Genomic DNA, 19,100 nt, shown 5'->3' with positions numbered 1-19,100 from the left:
GAAATGGCCTTGCTAATTATAGAATCATAGAGTGGAAGAGACCACAAGGGCTATCCAGTCCAACTCCCTGCCATGCAGGAACTCACAATCAAAACATTCGCGAATAGAATCATGGAATCATAGAGTTGGAAGTGGCCACAATTTATAGTCAGCTTTGTGGGTTAATAGGTGTTATTCAGCACAGATGGCCTGATTGTCCCAGTGTTTCTCTTTTAAGGCAAGCCATGTGTTTGCCTGGGCTTTTGTTGCTGACTTTTTAGTCTATAGCATGCCAAATGATTAAGTGGATCAGCCTCCAAGGGCTCATCTACACTTACCAGAATACTTTGGGCTGCCTCCAGAGTATCCTGGCCCCAAATTCCCCCTTACCTTCTTCACCTATACTGTATTTTCCAGCAGTGGTAGGTGGCTGCCTTCCCATTTGCTTCTCTTTCATCTCCTGGCACCACTTCTGAGGCCAAAATGAGATGCCTAGCCATGCTATCAACACTGGGCATCTTGTTCTGTCCTCAAAGTGATTCATGCCCACAGTGGCTGCACCAGGTGACAAAGGTAGACTGTGAGTGAAAAGGCAGCTGCTGCTGTCACTGAAATCCCCCCCCCCAAAAAAAAACAACTTGCAGAAAATGGTAAGGTTATTTTATTATTATTATTTAATAAATGAAATGTGGGGTAGGGGGAAGAAGCCCTAAATCATGTGTTGGCGTTGGAGTTTGGAACCTGCATCATGTAAGCAGGATGTGGCAAGTCCAGGGGAAACTCAGAATAAATCATTAATGTAGATAAGGCCCAACTCACTCTCTTCAAGGTCTATATGTGCTTCTAAGACTGCTGCCAGCCTTCTCTGGCCAAGACTCAAGCGTATTATCTAGGCTCTCCTCTCCCCCTACTTCTGAGGAGGAAGTTTCTTCAAAGTAGGAAATTATACCCACTGACATGAGAGACCCCAATCATCGCTGCTGTTATGGAATCGGTTAGTTGTAAATGATTGCCCTTTTCAAACAAATTAGGTTTAGGAAAGAAAATTGTTCAGTTCACATTTCAGTGCAGGCTTGCTTTACTTTGTACTTCCTGAAACAAAATGTATCTAAAAAACAAACAAACCCACAGTTATACAGTAATTCAGTATGCACATTTTTTCTGAATTCTTGAAATTTTTTTTTTTGCAGTTTTCCTTTTAAAATATATGCATTTTTAATCAGCAGGTGCTCTCTTTTCATTTGTTAGTATTTTCTTTTATATTATGTTTTGAATGCCACCACACCTTGCTGACATCCCACCCAAACTCGTGCCCTGTGTTGTGCAGAGCTTGGATAAGTTACTTTCTTCAACTGCAAACTGGCTGGGTTATTCTCAGAGCTGCAGCCCAAAAAGGATCCCCCCCCAACACTAGTTGTGCACAGAATTCCTTGGCAGACAAATCAGAATAAAAAGGGTTTCCCTGGTGGAGGTGGACAGTTTTAAAACCTCTTTTCTTCTCCCTTTGTACCAAGTATAATGAAATCACTTCCAGTGCCAAGAAACCCATTAAAGCAGAGAGAATGTGTTCCTGATCATAGAAAATCCTGATAAAAGACAAGTAGGCTCCCCCTCAACAAGTCAAGAGTATGACATTTCTTACTCTGAAAGTTGTGCTGTAGTAAATAGCCCTAAAGATTAAAGGCATTTTGAGATCAAAGAAAGAAAACCTGATATGGATTTCTCTGTTTTGTAAAATGACAGACAGACATTGATTTGTTGACTACTATGGTGTCACACCTAATAATCAGTCTTTCCTCTATTCATTATACCTCCCAGGAACTGGTATCAATTTAAGCCTATCTGTTAGGAGTATCTGTATCATGTTGTTGCTGTTCTCTTGGCAATTAAAAGGACACAATACATTATTAAACAGTTTTAAAAGAGTCCTAGTCAAGCTTCTCTTTAAATGTTAATGTGATCCATACTAACATATGTGTGAAAGTTATATTTTAAAAAATGGAAGCGCAGGGGTTAATGCTTGATGAAATTCTCATTTTCCTTTTCTGAAAACTTTGATCTGAACAACATGATTTTGCTTTTGTTACTCTGTAGTAGACATTTGTTATTTAGAATACAGTACACATATAGGCCAGTACCACATGCATACATCTGAAGAATATGGAACTTTCATTTATATGTGATTGATTGTTTCATTAAGCAATTAATTTACTGAAGGCCAAATGATTCATCACAAAAGTAATAGAGTTAGTCACATAAAAAAGATGTTATCTGTTGACAACCTTAATAACAACCCTTTGGATATATTTTGTAAAAAGCAAAATTGGCAGAGAATTTGTGAATGTGTCTGCACATGTAAGAACACAAAATTGAAAATGTAATCACTGTTAAAAGCCAGATGTAATGGGATAATTTAGTACTTGTTACTAAACACCTTGGATGAAATATGTCTTATAGAAGAGGGCAGAGGAACCTTTGCTCCCCTCTCCAGCTATTTTTGGATCTGATCTCCCATCAGGTTCATCCAGCATTGTCAATGATAGGAGACAATGAGAGCTGTTGTCCAAAATATGTGGCAGGCCAACATTTCTGCACCCTTGCTGTAGGACATTACTCACTGCACCAGACACTGAATGTCAGAAATGTCTACATTTTCTAGACCCACTGTGCTGTCCCATGATTTCTGAGACAGATCCTATATCGGGGTCATATGGGATAAATCTCTGTATGCAGGCTAAAACCTTGGATCAAGCAGGCAGATTGTAAAACTCTTCTCATGTAGTTCTATGCTATCTCCTCACCTGAGCGTTTGTCAAGTCCTGGAAAGGGCTGATGTTGCTGTTGCTCCTTCCCAAGGGGGAGGAGAGGGGGAAGCAATTTACAAGGTAAAGAAGTAGCTGGTCTCAGTTCAGAGTGGGGAAGAAACAATAATGCACTCTTAGCTGAAGTACGCACTTCTTTTACTTCCCTCTGGAGCCACATCTTCAATGTGTGAATTGCTTCCTCCCCCCTCCCCATCAGTAAAAAGAAACAGCAGTGGCCACTCTTAGGTCTTGAAAGCTTATGGTGGAAAGGTTTACCACAGGGTGCAAAGGGGTAAAAAAAAGCTTCCTTTACCCCATCCACTAAGATGTATGTACACATAAGCCACACATATACATGTATGTGTCACTAACAGAATGCCATCCATTCATTGATTGTGCTGCACAACTGGACATATATCTCATGAGTTGTGTTAAATGACAGTGTTGTGCAACCGAATGTACAACTAAATGTGTGTGTGTAATGTATATGAGATGTGCTTACACATCTGCATTCACAGTGGCTCCCTAGGTTCAACTCTTTCTCCACATCAAACAAAACAAGCTGGCTCCATCTTCTACTTGACTTCCCTTCAGATATTTAGTTAGCCATCATGTCACTTTTCAGTCTTCTCTTCCCCAAGCTAAACATACCCAAATCCCTAAGTAAGTCCTCATAAGGTTTCCAGAATTTTCATCATCTAGGTCACTCTCCTATGGACATGCTCCAGTTTTTCAATATTCTTCTTGAACTGTGGTATCCAGAACTGAATATAGTATTCCACATGAGGTTTAACTGCAGAATAGAGTTGGACTACTATTTCCCTTGACTTCACTTGGACCCTATTCTCCTGTTGATGCAACCCAGAATTGCATTGGCGTTTTTGACTACCACATTACACTGGTGACTCACATTTAGGTTGTGATCTACTAAGACTCCTAGTTGTTGTTTTTTTCCATATGTACTGCTTTCAAGCCATCCTATATTTGTGGATTTCATTTTTCCTGCCTAGATGTAGTACTGTACATTTATCTGTGTTCAAATTCATTTTGTTAGTTTGGTCCAGTACTCCAATCTGTCAAGGTCATTTTGAATTCTAATCTTGTTCTCTGGTGTATTGGTTACTTCCCCTAATTTGGTGTCATCTGCAAAGTTAATAAGCATGTCTTTTATTCCATCATCTGTGTCATTTACAAAGATGTTAAACAACCTACTAGTCACTTCTCTCCAAAGTGAAGAGCAACTGTTGATGAATACTTTCTGTGTCAGTCTGTCAGACAATTACAAATCTATCTAACTATAACACTGTCTAGCTCATCATTTACCTGCAAGAATATAATTGTCAAAAACCTTGAGTCTTCCTATGTTTGGCTTCCCTTGTCTTCAATATAACAAATCCCCAAGATGACATGGTCCACTGGAGAGGTGCTCTTTCTGGGAATCTCTAAGTCCTCCACCACAACTCTGTGGTCAACATCCACTGGAAATCATTTGTTTCAGTAGGGTTTGCTATTATCCATAGTTTCATGTTTCCATTGTAAGCCTGGAAATGTATCCTCCATGGATATGGGGGTCATACTGTACTTTTAGATACCACAAAATCCTGCTGCTGTATGGAGATTCAGCAGTGACCTGCCTGTTACAAAGACATCTGCTAACCACCACTTCTGGTTTTGACCCCTAATGGTCATAAACATAGAAGCAGTTTCAGTAAAGCACCCACAATGGCTTACTGGCCAGTAGAAACTGTTGACTTCTGTGTCAGTGAGTGGTGAATCTGCTCTGAGTTATTATCTGACATGTAAAGCCATTATCCAGAGTACTATATCTATCCTGGGCCTAAGTTTCAGTCAGGGGTATGTCTTTTAAAGTTTGGACCAAAAAATGGAGTGAATTCAAGCCACCAGATACCACTGCTTTTGGCAAATGCCTTTATAATATGGATTAAATTGAACATTTTTCACTTTCAAATCAAGACACCTTTTAGCTCAGATGCTTTGGAATAGCTGAAGCTGACAAACTCCTCTCTCTCTCTCTCTCTCTCTCTCTCTCTCCCTTTCTCTAATGTTTATTTTCTCCTCGCTTTGTTAGATGACTGTAGTGCTAAGAATGGAAATGAGAGAACAGTGCCTGATAATATTTTAAAGCAGAGAAGGGCTTTGGCTGTTCCAAACTGGGAATCACATGCAGTTAGACAGGATTGAGATGGTGGGAAATAAATGCAGGTACACAAGCCAGTATAATGTACACTGCTTATGCAGACTTATAAATTTAACTTTTCGTGATGTAGAATTTAGATCATTGTGGTACAGAATTGACGTTTTTATCTTTTATCTTTGTATTAAAGGTTTAGAAAGCCAGTTTTAGGGGCTCAAATCCATTTGTTAGGGCCAGCCAGAATGTGCTCATTGAATCAAGAGGACTAGAATAAATTGTGGCCTGTTACAGACAGCCAAAATAAAGCTGCTTCGAGTCACTTTGGAAGTATGGTATTTCAATGATGCATGAATCCTAAGAGTCTGGAAGCTTCACCAAAGCTGCACTCCAGTCCTTAGGACTGGAGCGTGGCTTTGGTGCGGCCTTTGGACTCTTAGGACGCATGTATCATTGAAATACCATACCTCCAAAGTGACTCAAAGCAGCTTTATTTTGGCTGTCTGTAACAGGCCATTGCCTTATTGTGATCCATGTTAATTTAGCGAGCCTGTTTCACTTGGGACTAGCAATTGGATTCAGGCCAGGAGTGAAAATCAAGTCCTCCAGATGTTGTTGGATGTAAATTCTCAGCTTTCCTCACTTTTGGCTGTGCTGGCTAAGGCTACTTGAAATGGCAGTCCATCAACATATAGAAGGCTGTACCATTCTGATTTCAACCTTAGGCTACAGTTATAAGAATATACCAGCCAGCATGGCCAGTGTAGTAAAAAAAAGAAAAGAAAAGAAACAGTTCCAAGAACTGACTCTTGAGAGAATTCCATCTTTTCCTTCAGGGAACTCCAAGTTTTGCTTCTGCTATATCAAACATGGGAGTGATGCAGCTCTTCAGATGTTGTTGAACTGTGAGTTTCATCAGCCTAACTAGCATAGAAAGTGGTGGGGAATTCTGGGTGTAACTTAAGCTTGTGCTTAAGTCACACTTGTGTGATATCAGAAACCTATGCCCTGTCCAGATGTTGGGGTATATCTTTCATTAGCCTCAGCTTCTGGTAAGCTGTAGTTCACAAGCTCCAGAACTACACATTCACCACTCCTGCACTCAAGGAGACAGCCTTATTTTTACAAATGGTTTCCAAAGATAAAAACACCATGCACAATTTTTAACAAAAAAAAATACCTTTGCTATACAACCTGGTTCCTTTTCATTGTGGCTTAGTCTGAGATTAACCTGTGAGCTTTTGACTTTTTTCCAATGTTAGGTTAATTCAAAAGCAAATTCAAAACTCAAAAGCAAATGCCAATTTGACCATAGTCACACTTCTCCCTGACTTGTTCCTTATTGACATTAAAGCATTTGTGACTGAATTGCATGAATATTCATGAAAATGTAAATCTTTAAAGTCAATTACCTGAATATTCATGACATTCCCCACCAAGTTATGGAACATAAATGACACCTCCATAGCTTAGAAATCCCAAATGTTGATGTTAGCTTGAGAAGTATTTGCAACTAAATGATTTGCAATTAAACTCTTTGTATAATTTTCTTTTCTGCACATAAAATTATTTTGGTGAAATGTGAGGTTTTCATGGCTTTTTCTTCTGAAAATGTCAGGAAAGAGCTGTAAAGGTTTTAGAATATGGATATGGATTTTTTTGTTCTGAGGATTAGAACTGTCAGACCATCCTAGATAGCTATCTAGGACAATACTGTCGAGGGCATACGTATTCATTGCCAACCCGTTTGCACTCTGAGCCAAGCTCCACATGTTCTCCAGTGTTCATACTGAGCTACAGTGTGACTGGGATTCTTTATTAGCTTCAGTGTCAGATCCGTATATGGATGTATGAGTAGTAGGTAAACAAAATATGCCCAAGATCCTATATTGGTGTGTAGCTTTGCACATGGAGTTCCATGTCCTCCCACTGCTAGGCAGCTTTCAAAGGACCTCCTGCTATTGCTTATCAAAGGAAAAGCGAAGGTGAGGAGGTGATTCAGATCATACAGTAGCAGCTGATCTCAACTCAGTTTAGTACTAGAAATGAAGATGCACTCTCAGATGGAGTGCACTGACCTTTTCCTTCCTCTAGGAGCTGAGGGATGCCACATCTTCATGCTCTGAATTGCCTCCCCCACCTCGCTTCCTTCTGCTTCCCTATGGCAGGAAGAAAAAGAAGTAGTCCCTCCAAAGTTTTCCTAACTGCCAGGTGTATGAGGCTTCTGAAATGACATAAAGGGTAAGATAATAGCCCTCTGCATCCCACCAAAAATGGACTTCCATGAATGTAAGCTGCACTTACAGAGGTGAAATCATTAACAGGATGGCAATCTATGAGTGACATCACTCTTAAAAGGCAAAAAATCTTGTTGGTATTTTGCCTCATATATGTTCCCCTAAACCATTGGACATTCCTGCCCAATGCGGACTGTCTACATTCATTTCAACGTTCTGGAAGTGGAGTTGACATGTAGTGCCTTTGTGCATGAGATGGACATGTACATACAGCATACATGCGCTGTTCATTTGTTTGCATGTTCATTTGTGCATTCAGTTGCACAACATACCCATTCAGCACAGGTCAGTCAGTATATAATTCTGAGCACTGCATAACACTGATGTAGGCTCTTGGCTAAGGTTTTGTTTGCATTGGAAGTCCATGTGTGCATCTGCATAGGCAATGAAAGTTTGATAGGCACTTTGCCATCTGAGTGCTGACCTGATACAGAATGTTCTGCTGTGGTGGACAAGCAGAGAGCAGAGGAAGGTTGGAGAGCCTGACACCATGAGCAAACAAGTAGGTTAAGAGGGAAACTGTATACTTTGTTAAGTCTTAAGCTAATATTGTAAAATAGCATTGGGCTGGTGCACTGCTGTAGCATCTGAGGTTCTATGCACGGGGCTCCATCAGGGAATTCCATTGTCCCTAGTAAGCAATGGCTCAAGCAATGAGAAGTGTAAGGTATAAGGGAGGAGGATTAAATAGTTCTGGGACAGAGGAGGTTCAGTACCTTATAGATAGATTCAGGACCATGGATAGAGATCACGAAGCTAACCTAAATCCCAGCACTGGCTTGTGTCACTGTCAAAATTTAATAGCCAGGCCAGCAGAGTCCTGCTGAGAGATCCAGTCTTTCAAGTGGTACATCAGGCTTTCCAGTTCTTCAGAATGGCACAAGAACATCTCTCATTGATTGAATAGACAAAGTGCAGGATTCTGAGGTGTTGGGTCTCCCTTGAGAATGATTATAGGGATTGGTTGTGGCTTCTCCTCAAAGCTGTTGCCTCTGGAGATTTCAGTCACCAAGGGCTCTTGATCTTGGGTCCTACAGCTTGAGAACTAAAAAAAGTACTCTAGCTCAATACGAGGACATGAACTTTACCAGGTCCCATTCTTGTTATCTCCAGATAGTGATTTTTCAAGTAGCAAAGACTGGGAAAGAAGCAGAGATTGGACAAGATACTTTTTTGGACCACAGTTCACAGAACCTTTAAGCCAGCATGTCTATTGGCCATGCTGGCTGTGGGATTCTGCAAGTTGTAGTAAATAAAATAACTTTTCCAAACTCTGAAAGGAACATTGCCTGGGGCATTGGGAAACCACTGCCACTCAGAGTTAACACAGCTGGATTTTACTATGCAATGAAATACATGCAATGAACATCCTATTTCCAAACATGAAAAGATTTCTGGAACTGGGAAGTACTGAGAAGGCCTTATTTAATGTTTATTTAATGTTTATGATGCTGCAAGTTCCTTTGTTTTGCAGAACCCTGAACTGAGACCATAGAATGGGAGTAGTAGCAAAATCTCTCTGTTCATTTAAAAGCATGTAATCACCAATGAATATTGGGCGGTGTAGGCTGTATTTTAGAGGAACTGACAAAACCACCTCTGAGAATTATTTGCCTTAAAAAAAATCTTATGAAATTCATGAGGCCTCCGTAACTCAACAAGCAGCTTGAAGGCACATACATGCACATAACACCAGTAGAATGCATCAGAACAGTAGGCCCAGTAGATGCAGGAGAGCAGCAGAGAAGAAGGGAAATGTTAATATTTTACAAGATCACCCAAATGCTTAGGCCAAAGTTGTCATTTGAGACCAGTGTCTTCTTCAAAATATCAGAGGTATGCAAGAGAAGGAAAGCTCAGATGCTTGAACGCTAAATGCCAGATAGTAATTATTTCCTCTTGTGACTGAAGTTCTTGAGTGATGAATTACTTTTGCCTAGCAATGAACACTCTCATATTGTCTCAGAACCTCAAATTAATATTCTGTTGCTGTAGCTTAATTAAATCCTCGTTAAGTAGTACCATATTTCATGCAAGCACTGTGACTTGGACTGAATTTAATTGTGAACTGTAATAGAGAAACACCAGCTGCTAAAAATGTGGTGTGTTTTTCCCCTCCCCACCTGAATCCTGCAGGAAAAGTTTGGGATTAGAATAAGAATAAAAAGACAGCAGATAATGGTCCAGTGTTCAGCCACTGGTCAGTTTCAGATGAGTTACATGGTATTGATTGGTTTCTGGGGACTCTTGCAAAGAATACTGAGCTGAATTCATATGGCATGTTTTGTGTTTTCATGCATTCCTGGGAGTACTTAAGACAGATTAGTTAAACTTTTGCTTTAATTGCTCAGGAAATTTAAGCATGCCCTTTAGATTTATAAGTATGAAATACATCAGTGAGCCAGGGAGACTCTAATAAAAATAAATACAAATAAAATAGACTGTGCAAGAATATTTCCAACCCTCCCACTCACACCCCCAGTTTTATATGGCTTGTGAATCTTTGAAAATATTTATCGCTGGGCCGGTAGAGTTCTACAAAGCAACCAAATAACAGAAATACCAAAAATTTCAACGTTCTTTACGATAGTGGTTATATTGGATTTGGGGTTCAGGGCCACTACACTCTCATTTCCAAATAGATTCAATGATAACAAAGTAGGCAGAGAGTTGGTGTGTTTTACATGTATAAAAATGTACAAATTTTATACACTATTTTTTTCTCAAAACAGAAATTGATTGGATGTTGCCAAGACAGCTAAGTGGAATATAGCACTATACTTGTGGGAGTTGAAAGAGCCCTAAATCAGAGGCTCAGAAAGTGTGGCTGGTGGACTGCATGCTCCCGCAATCATTTTTAGTGGCCAGCAAGCCACCATGTCTCTTTAAATTGTGCAGGAAACAGATCTGGTACCCAGTGAAGCTGTTACATGGTGGTGGTGGTGATATGTGCCTTCAAGTCATTTATGACTTAAGATGACCCTAAGGTTATCCTATCATGGGGGTTTCTTGGCATGATTTGTTCAGAGGAGGTTTTCCATTGCCTTCCCCTGAGGCTGAGAGCATGTCACTTGCCCAAGGTTACCAAGTGGGTTTCATGGCCAAGCTGGGAATTGAACCCTGGTCTCCAGAGTCATAGTCCAACACTCAACCACTATGTCTTGCTCCCTGTCACCACACCCATTCAACTGTCTAGCTGCAGCATCTTGAACCATTTTCATTTGTTTTCCTTGTGATTTGGGCATATATATACTGACTATCATTATGTCCACTTGTAAATATGTTTGCCTTCTAGTGTAACTTGTGAATATCTACAGTTAATATTGAAGCTAGATTGAAGCTAGAGCCAGTTTGTCCCTGAAATGTTTTTCCACCTACCAGTAATTATCTTCCATTATAGCCATAAATAATTAATAACTAACATTGACGATGTTGTAAAATATTTTGAGGTTTTATGTTTCTTTGATTCTGGGAGCTTCTAGCAGTTTCAGTAGCTAACAGGATGTGCTAATGTAATGATCTTAGTTTCTTTGTTATTGGTAGTTAGAAACTTCAAAGTCAATGAAGTAGCATTTTCTAATTGGACTATTTCTAGGAGGTTCTGATGAGAACTGGGAGGTATGTATCCCAATTGCTTGCTTGACCTGTGATTGTTTGAGTGGAATCTTCCAGGTATCTGTGCATTATAAATATAAAAATTGGGCTTTCAGATTTGCCCTTAATTTCACAACTATGGGTCTCCCATCTCTGTGTTGGAGAAGTGTAGCACATAATAGATAGTATTTTATGGTGGTGAGAAAAGGGATGGACTTTCCTGTGAGATCCATGCTATTAGTATGTGTTGTCTGGCTAGTTGAATTTTCTTGTTAATCTATATTTTGTGTGTTCATTTTGTTGTTATTGTGTGCCTTCAAATCGTGTCTGACTTATGGCGACCCTAAGGCAAACTTTGGGGCTCGACAAACCGGCAAAAAGTGCCAGCCTGTGCATGGGGTGAGGGCTGAACGTACCCATGCTTCAAGCCCTCACCGCATGGCCTGTGTGCCATTTTGGTGTGCACCCATCCACACAGGGCATGCCATGATGACACACAGGCAGCCCAACCCCCACAAAGCACTGTGCAGAAAGGGCATCACGATGCCACGCCGCGTGTTTATGATGTCTCTTCCAGGAAGCTACTTGGAGCGGCCTCTTTTTGCTTCCTACAGGGAGCAGATCGGTGCCGCTGTGTGCCACTACTGAAGCACCAATCCAGCCAGTACAGGGGTGGCCGGATGCCACCCATCTGTATAGGCCCTTTGTTTTCTGATGTTGAGAATGTATGACTCATCCATGGGTACCCAGTGGGCTTCCAAGACCAAGCAGGGGATCAAACCCTGTCTCCAGAGTCTTTCTCTTATGTTGAAACCTCTTCACTATGCTGGCTCCATATTCATTACCATTCTCTTTGTAAATAAACCCACACCATACATTTCTATGTACTTATTTCAAACAGCCTCATTACTGAATCTGGCACCTTACAATTTTGTTCTATTTTTCCACTTCTGGCTAGGGACTTGTGAAACAGAGGCTGGGATCCAGTTAGTGATATCCACCGACGTAAGTTCAATTTACACCCACCTGTATCTCTTGTTTTAGCCATTGTGGAGCTCAGAATTCACTTCCTTCCTTATGCAATGATCACAAGTCCCCCCTCCAAAAAACATCCTTTTACATGTTGCTCCTCCCCAACGCACAAGGCCATTGAGAAGAATCCAGCTATGTTTCTGTAGCTGGATGCACAGTGATGGTGTGTCTTCTAAGATCTCATGAGAGTCTGATGCAGTTCCTGGAAGATATGTCATCATTTTGGAGTGTGTGTGTGTGTGTGTGTGTGTGTGTGTGTGCGTGTGTGCGTGCGCACACACATACACAACACACACCCTCCACCAGCCAGTAAATCTCTGTGCTGGGGAACTGCATCAGGTAAAAAATAGGTGGTGAGAGAGGAGATGTAGCAAAGCTCTGCTTGGGCAGAACCTTATGCCTCATCTTCTGCTACAGGATCTCAACCACAAGTTTTTGTCTTATGTTGCTTTTGAGGCCCAACATCCAGTAATTTATTTAACTGATTTAATGTAGAGCCCATCGTCTTCCAAATTAGAAATGGGCCTCAAGATGGTTTGTAGAGACAGAAACAAAATGCAGCTAAAAACTATTATAATCAAAACAGTTTTAAAACAATTAAGGTATTTAAACAATTAAATAACATAAAACAACACTAATTTTAAATAGTTTAATAGCATTTAAATAATAAAAATAAGAATAAAAGTTCAGGACCCCCTTTTAAAGACCCTTCAGCAGCAACCTGTCAGTCATTCAAAGCCTGACTTAATAGTAGTAGGAGGATAGAATTAGAGTTAGCAAGATGAAGAAGATAGGTAAATAATTAAAGTAGAGAAAGAAAGGAAATTTAAGAAGAGAAGATATAGGAAAGAAAATACAAGATATAGAAATGTTAGTAGTTGTTTACTTAAGACAGAGTAATATGAGAACTTCAATTTAAGGAATAAATATAACATTACATAATCCCTCTTTTCTGTATGTATGGCTGTATGCTTGTAGGTAGATAATTATGTGTATGTGAATATGTAACATATGTAATCATGTATATGTATATGTGCAAAATTCTATGTGTAATTTAGCAATGTTTTCTTTTTCTTTTAACAATAAAATTTTAAAAAAAGTATGACTTAATAAATAAAAAAGGCCTTTGGGTAACAGAAGAAAACAACCAGAGAGGGCCAGCCTAGCCTCCTGTTGGAGGGAATTCAACAACCTGGGAGCAGCTGCTGAGAAGACTTTTTCATGTATCTTCATACCATGTACCTGTAATTGTGAAATACAGAAAAATGCTTTCCCCCAAGGGTTTGAAAAGTGAGGCAGATTCAGATACAAGAGATACAGACGAGATCTTGATTGTCAGATGGAGCTAGAACGACAGCACTCCATGATCATAGCTGTGTATGCCACTCTCCAAGCTGCGTATGCCACCTACCTCTTAAGCTAGGCAGCACCCACAACTGAAGGGTTTCTGAGGGTCTGCAGATTAAGGCACTGGCAAATGACTGTAGCAGTCACAGGGCACATTGAGATAGGTAGCTGGAGAGACCCCTTAAGTCCTTCCACAGATGCTTGTGTCAGCACATCCTACAATTGGAAAAGTGCTGCATATGTCATTTCCCAATACTCCAATTTCCAGTGCCTTGGAAATCATCAGCTAGGGCACTTCTGGCTTAAGAGGCAGATTCTTAAAGGCAGGTTACAGACCGCCGAAAAGCGGCGCTCTGCCGTCACCGCCGGTTGCTGCGTCCGGGAACTGCAGCAGCCAAACCGCGCGGTTCCCAGATGCAGCAAAGAAGAAGCCCCAAAATGGTGCTTCCTCTTGCGCCATGGATGGAACACCGCGAGGTGCTACTCGCACACTCGCAGCATCACATCTGAGGCGCGACGTGCGGACACTATGCGTCCGATACATCAAAATGGTGGCGCCCGTGTGTATAGGGCACCGCCATTATTACGCCCCATCACGTGCTAGGGGTGAGGCCGGTATGGACGCTAGGTCCTCGGCCAACCCCTAGCACGTGATGGGGGGCCGCAAAGGCCTGTTTGTAATGGGCCATAGTCACTTTCAGTCATTAATAACAGTAAATGTGAATCCCCAAAGTTACAAAATCATATGTTTGGCTTACATTCTTATAATTATTGATGCCAAACATAGTTTTTCAGGTACAGTCTTTCAGATACAGTGGTGCCTCGGGTTACGAAATTAATTCGTTCCGTGGCACCGTTCGTAACCCGAAAAGCCTTCGTAAGCCGAATTGCCATAGGCGCTAATGGGGAAAAGCCGCGATTCCGTGCGAAAAAGCCGAAAAAAGCACCAAAAGTTTTTTCGTAACCCGAAAAAACATTCGTAACCCGGAACAATGTTTTCCTATGGGATTTTTTCGTATCCCGAAAATTTCGTAACCTGGGTATTTCGTATCCCGAGGTACCACTGTATTCTGGATTGAAGCCACCTGGCAAAGGATGGGTTGCATCTCACGCCAGTTGGCAGAAAGTGCTATACAGTTCATAACCAGCACTTTGAATCATGTCTGGAAATGAAGGGGGTAGCCAGAGAAGTTGTTGCAACAAGAGAGTTATATATTATTTGTATCCATCCTCAATCTAAAAGCCACAACTTCTTTTTGTAAGGTTTGGGAGTTTCCTGGCCCTTAATGAATGGGCAGACAGAATGTGCAGCTTTTAGAGCTGCAGATACTCTCTGGTCCACAGTTGTGGTGGTGATGGTAACAGTGATGATGGCCCCCAAATCTGTTTTCGACTTATACAGTACATGAAGTTGACTTATACATGAGTATATCCAATATATCCTTCTGGGACAGAAAACTGTTGGAAATAAAGAAGTCACTCAGTTATTAAGTTCTATTTTTTCTTGCAGTTGTCAAACTCTAGGCTTTTATTATTATTATTCAACAGAAAAATAAAGAACAAGACAGAAGAACATAAAACAGAAATACAGCTCAGTCAGGAGACAAGGGGCCTCTGAGCAAGAAGCCAGGTTATCAGGCCAAACAGCAGTTGTTTTGTTGTAATCAAATAACTCGAGAAAAGCATCCCAATCCCTCTGCAGTGCTGTTAAGGAAAATGACTGGTATTTTTCAATACTTGAAGTAACATCTGAACAAGCCCATACTCCCAGTACATTGGTTATGGGGCTGTGTTTTTGTTGCAGTACTTCCCAAATAATCTCTTTTTGTCAGTATGCATTGGGCATTACATTTTTTTTTTTTTACAAATAGGTTCACCCTGAAGTCACTTGCATAACACAAAATACACCACTGGAATTGAGAAAAACTTTTATCAGCATTTGCTTATAAATCCCACACTAGCATGCTATGATGTTTCTAGATTTCCCCCCACAAAAATTGTATATGCAAGAATGACCTTTCTTGTGCACCCCACTAGATGAAAACTGGAACATCAGAAATGCCTTTCAGTGTTAAAATGTGTTATCTGAAAGTAGAGTTTATCTTTACCCTGCTTCTGTGCATAAACAGAATACCCTTGGCCATTTGTTTTATACATTACTTATGTGTTCTGCATGTTGATTTTAAAATATCCACACTATAAACCAAATTTGTATTGGTCAAGTCAATCTACTGAATTTCCCAAGGTGCAGCATTTATAGGGAAAGGAAAGCCCAGGGAATAATAATAATTTCCCTAGCAACTCCAAGCAGTGATGAGCTATTCATTACAAGAAGCTGCCAAGAGTAAAATTAGCTGTGCCAAAGTCAGATGCATTCTTCATGAGTGCTATACTGCTGCAACAGGTCAAAAGGCAACTCTAAATAATACATTTAACATTTATAGTCAACCAGACCAAGAAAACACAATAAACAACATCTTTCCATTATTATCGATATAGTAAGCATTGACAAATCAGGTTTTTTTTAAAGCCCTCTAGATTATATTTTCAAAAGATTGGTGAGATTTGTTTTTGATGCTCATGGTAAAGCATCATAGAGCTGGAATGTTCCCTTAAAGACAATCTAGTCCATCCCCTGCCAATCAAAAAGATGCAACCAAAGCACTCCTGAAAGGTGACTATCCAACCTTTGTTTTAAGATACCGAAAAAAGGGCAGTCTGCTACCCTCCAAGGCAATTTATTCCACCATTGAAAACAGCTCTTGTGCTCAGAGGTTCTTTCTTATGTTTAAGTGGAATCTCTTTTCTCGTCATTTGAATCTATTGATTCGTGCTGTAGTTTCTGGAGCAGCAGAAAACAGGTTTGCTCCATATTTTATATTACATCCTTTTAGGTTTTTAACTAAATGACTTGATGCACACAGAACAGTTAATCTATGGAGTGAGGTATGTGAAAGCAGATCCAAGGAGCTGAAAGGCAAACTGTGCTTTGTAGTGGGAATCTGAGACTGAACAGTGCAGTTCCTTGCATATTTAGTGTAAAACTGGTAACTGCAGTTTTCTGGTTCCCCAAAGTCCCCAGCCAGCCTAGTTAGTAGAATTCGGAGACATGTTAGTCTGAAATATCAGTATGTAAAGGGACTGTGTAGGATTAACTGTGCAAAAGACATTATAGCATAAGCTTTCATAGACTTGTTCTACTTATACATTTGAGGAAGTAAACCAAGAGCCTTATCACATGAGGAAAGAAAGCTGAAACAGAGCAGGAGAGTAGTAGCTTTCTCTGTGCTTCCTCTGCATGCTTTTTAGCACTTCCATTCTCTACCTTTTGTCATGCTGGAAAAATCCATTAAAAAAGGCACTCTGTTATTACCATCTTCCCTTGTGAAGAGAATGGAAGTGCTATGATGACATGTAGAGGGGCACAGAGAAAGCTGCTATTCCCCTACTCCCATTTCAGCTTTCTTTTCTTGTGTGATAAGGCTCCAAGTCTTCAAAGCTTGTGCTACAACTTTTTTTTTTTTTTTTTTTTTGCACACTTAATCTGAAAGATGCTACCAGATCCCTTTGCAGCCTAGTGGCAGTGCTGGCTGGAGCATTCTGGAAGTTGACATCCAAAAATGTGGTTTCCAGGCTCTGATCTAATCCAAGAAAGCCTTGTGGGTTTCAACGGAACTTCCATTCAAATGAACGAACTGATAAATTAACAAAATAATTAGAAGAAGCTATGTTGCAGGAGGATTTATTTTGCAAAACAATTTCTCTGTGGATTACTATCATGAATTTTTAGCAAAATTGTCCAGCAGCACACACATTCGTGCACAGATACACACATATACTCATATATGGAGTCCAAATAACATGGGAGTTCTGCCAAAGGCCCACCTTGTACAGTGTTCAGTTTCAAACACTGACTAACAGGTAGCTAGGTCACAATCAAAGCAGACTTTCTCTCAGCTTTTGCTATTAAGATGTAAACTACCCCAACTGTGGGATTTTCCCTTCTTGTGTCTTATAGCCAGAGTAGCACAGGTCTTCTGTGAAATCATCCCATCTGTTTTTCTCATCTAGTGGCTGTCACAAATGAATTCTCTAAGTTAATTATGTGTGGTACAAACATATGCTTTCTTTATTCTTCTTTGCATCAACTGCTGTTCAACTTTATTGGGCTGCCTTAATTTTATCAAGTGTTGTTTTGTGCCTTCAAGTAATTTCTGATTTATGGTGACCCTAAGGCAACCCTGTTCTGGGATTTTCTTGGCAGTATTTGCTCTGAGTGGGTTTCCTCTTGCCTTTCTCTGAGGCTGAGAAAGTTACAGAGGGGAAAAGAGACATTGAGTAGTTGCAGCAACTAGGAAGTGGACTTGCACTTATTCCTGTGAGTCTAGAAATACTGAGACAGCTGCATGAAAGGACAGGATGGGATTTACCTATCGCTGTGTGCTGTAAGGTTCTTCTTCCTCCTCTCCTATATTCTCTCTGTTAAATATCTCCATTATTTGATGCTTTTGTAATTTTATGAATCTCTGTAACATCCTCTTTTTGGCCAACTTTTTTGCTAAAGTAAATCAGTGGACTTGTGCCTGCAGATAAGTGATTTTGTTTAGTATGTCATAAAAGGAAACAGCTTTAATCAGAAAGCTACAAGTACTCTCTGGATGATTTTTGAATTCATAGTTTGAGGAAGTGTTGGATATTTCCATGCACCCATTTGTATCTGACCTCATTCTGTGTGATGTCAGGACATAGTATTGGGAATCTACTATCTCTATGGACATAGTATTGGGAATCTACTATCTCATCCCTACAATATAGCCAGCTGTCCTCGTGCATAGCGGAAGGTATGTGTAAAAGCAACTAGCTATTTCATCTTTTCTAGAGAGGATACTACAGCTGCATGCAAAGACAGAAGGGAATTTACCACAGTTCTGTAACTGGTGGCGCAGTGGTTAAATGCCTGTACTGCAGCCATTCACTCAAAACCACAAGGTTGCGAGTTCAAGACCAGCAAAAGGGCCCAAGCTTGACTCAGGCTTGCATCCTTCCGAGGTCGCTAAAATGAGTACCCAGACTGTTGGGGGCAAATTAGCTTACTTGCTAATTAGCTTACTTGCTGTTCACTGCTATGATCTTTGGAATAGCGGTATATAAATAAAACAAATTAAACAAATTATTATTATTAATACAGTCTTTTCTCCAGGCCCTCTTGAACCTTCAGTGGTGGTTTATAGAACACTACAACTTCTCTTTTGACATCCCTCTGTGAAATAAACACATGCATCTCTTGGTGCAGAAATTATGAGGGGGATTTGTGCCCTGAGCTTTGTAGTATGTTGTTCACAACCATCCAGTATTGATTATTTCAGAATCTGATATCACACACTAATGTGAGTACCATGACTCTTTTCAGGCAGTAGGTGAGACCTTGAAGAAAAAGTGGCTCTGGCTTCAAAAATGTGAGCTGATCTTTGCTTTGGTGGGTTTTATTTTTCCTCCTGTGCAAGAAGTTGAAAAGAACTGCATGTTTGTTTTTTCCAATGCATCCCTTTCTAGCTGACAGAATTTGCTTCATCCCAACATTCAGCACGGAAGGATTGACTTCTTTTGCCAAAAACGCATGATGTTGATTGCTAATGCAACAGTAGCCCCACTTGTCACCTCTGAGGATGCTGTCACAATTTTATTGACCGACTCATAAATGGAATAGTACATACTTGGCCTGAGAACTTTTGTTATGCTTATCAAACCTGAATGTGCTTCTCATTGGATAAAACACCACATCTTAATCCTATTCACTCCAATGCATTTTGCAGTTCTTCAGATATCACAGGGTTGGAAAGAATGAGCATGCCTACATTTTATGACACTTGGTATGAGCATGTACTGAAGGATTAA

The 19,100-nt window shown here is 40.3% G+C and overlaps 1 protein-coding gene across 1 annotated transcript in view; it reads left to right on the top strand.

Annotated features, from left to right (window-relative positions):
- PEX5L (peroxisomal biogenesis factor 5 like) overlaps positions 1-19,100 on the top strand; it is a 206,750-nt gene that overhangs the window by 105,382 nt on the left and 82,268 nt on the right. The window lies entirely within an intron of this gene.

This window comes from Sceloporus undulatus, chromosome 3, assembly GCF_019175285.1.
Source record: "Sceloporus undulatus isolate JIND9_A2432 ecotype Alabama chromosome 3, SceUnd_v1.1, whole genome shotgun sequence".
NCBI lineage: Eukaryota > Metazoa > Chordata > Lepidosauria > Squamata > Phrynosomatidae > Sceloporus > Sceloporus undulatus.
This window is presented reverse-complemented; position numbering and strand designations above follow the sequence as displayed.